This window comes from Camelina sativa, chromosome 18, assembly GCF_000633955.1.
Source record: "Camelina sativa cultivar DH55 chromosome 18, Cs, whole genome shotgun sequence".
Classification (NCBI taxonomy): Eukaryota; Viridiplantae; Streptophyta; class Magnoliopsida; order Brassicales; family Brassicaceae; genus Camelina; species Camelina sativa.
Window position 1 is genome coordinate 9183628 of NC_025702.1, and position 2245 is coordinate 9185872.

The window sequence follows — 2245 nt, forward strand, 5'->3', positions numbered from 1 at the left end:
AGAAAGTTTTACTCTTTAAGAGAAACTCCTTGATCTTGGCAGCGGATTCAAGCTGTCTTGAACGATCATTTGAGTAAAACCCATCAAGGAAACACGCAATTTCTGAGAACATCGTGTGACGAACGACGAAGCTTGGGTTTTCTAGCGACGTTGGCTTTTTTTTTCGCTCTTCTTCTTCGACCTCTCCAAAAGCAGTTTACGAAACTTGAAGATAAGCCCTAGAATTCTCAACTGAAATGTGTGAAAGAGGCAGAGAACTTTAGCAATTGAGCAGAGCAAGATTACAAACAAAGATGGTTAAGGAGCGAAAAAAAGAAGAAACTTTAAAGAAGAGAACGAAAAAAACGGTTTTCCTAGTTATCGTTGTCACAAAACCGGTTTGGTTTAAGTTAATTTGAATTTAAATCCGGTTCAATCTAATTCAATTTAGTTTTGGGTTTAACGCCGGTTTACTGAAACCCAGATTTCAATCTGTTAAGGATCAAACGATTCTCCCCCAAATCGGAGTGAAACTAGGGTTCATGAGGTCTTCTAACCTTACGACCACCAACGCCAACGCAAACGCAAACGCAGACGCAGACGCCAAGGCCAATGGTGGGTGTTGCTTGTACGACAATCATCAGCACAAGTATTCTTATCACTAACACTAATTTTGTTCTGTTCGATCATTTCTCCAACTCTCATTTTCATGATTTGAAAACAGAGATTAAAAAAAAAGGATCAGAAGCTTGTAATTAGCGTTCAACGTTTTGAGAAGATCACGTCTCTTCTTCACAAAACACGCCAAAAAAAAAAACAAATTGGTTCTGAAAGACTCTGCTGTTATTAGAAAGAAACGAGATTTTTTTTTTCTTAATTCGCCAACAAAAAATAATTGGTTTCGGAATTAAAAAACCCTTTTGGGATTTGGTGTAAATGACGGTAATACCCTTTTATTCTTTAAATCATTTTGTGAGTTCACTCACGCACACCAAATCAATCTTGCATTACAAATTCGAACGATATCCAAAACAACTCTAGCAGCCTCAAAACGATATAAAGTAACAGTAGAACAAAAGATTAATCCACCATAGAACTTGACTCACTCTTTGAGTTTTGGTTCCATTCACAAGTAAATGATTTTTTACACTAATACCAGGTTGTGTGGGATCTCATCAAGTAGATAAAGATGTTTCTATAGTTTGAAAGGTTTTTTTTTTGGAGGCTGTTGTGTCTCCTCACCATCCTCTTCCTCCCAGTATGTCTTCAGAATCTTCAAAGCCTTCTCGTTGATCACATTGTTTTGGTGGTGTTGCAGGTTCTCAATCTTTTCTAGCCCTTCCGCATCTTCAATCAGCTGAGTGTAATAGTTTTTTACCTCTCCGGCCCTCAAAATGTTCTCCAATCCATTCAGACACTTTAAGATGGCTCTTAGATCTGGACATACCAGGAGATCACATAAAGGCTTTATGCAACCCTGCTCCACCAAGTATCTGAATCACACCAATAGAAACTGTGACTTGTGATGATCAATAAGAGCATGTTACAAAAGTGAAAGAAGACATGGACGTACCTGATTTAATCATGAGAACCACCTAAGGCTGCATTTGAAATTGCCCTTATAGCTTTTTCCTTTATGTCAAATTCAGCACTTTGAGCCAAATTTACCAACGTTGGGATCAGATTTTCATCAATAATTGCCTGTTATACATTAGGGTAAAGACACACAAATAGAAAACAATTACTTAAAACTAAATGGGTAAATTTGTTTTTTTTTTGTTTTTATGTTATCTGCAACATTCACAATTAACAGACTGATCACCTGAATTTGTTCTTCAGTGCCTGCAGTGATGTTTGAAATCGCCCAGCAAGCGTCCTTCTTTATTTTTTTCCATGTTGTACCATAGTCTTTTGTAAGCAGGTTGGCAAGAGGAGGTAAAACACCATGATGTATCAAAAACTGAGACAAATGTTCAAAAGAGGTACTTTATATATCCAGAGCCTTTTGGTTACAAAATCCAATCGTAACATTGTACGCAAGCAATATCTAACAATGCAAGCAGTGCATCCTCTCAACTAATATCCGGTATATATAGTGATATATTGAATCATTCAAGATACATTATAATAAAATCAACAAGAAGTGTTTTAAAGGTAACATACTTGGTCTGCTGCTTAACTCCATTAGTTAGAATCATAATGGTACCTACTGCAGGATCAATCACAGATGGACAAACGTGTCTGCAAAAGAAAAGAAAAAAATTGT

The 2245-nt window shown here is 36.7% G+C and overlaps 1 pseudogene; it reads right to left on the reverse strand.

The window, feature by feature from the left end:
* Positions 1071-2245, reverse strand: part of LOC104763284 — a 3762-nt pseudogene continuing 2587 nt past the window's right edge.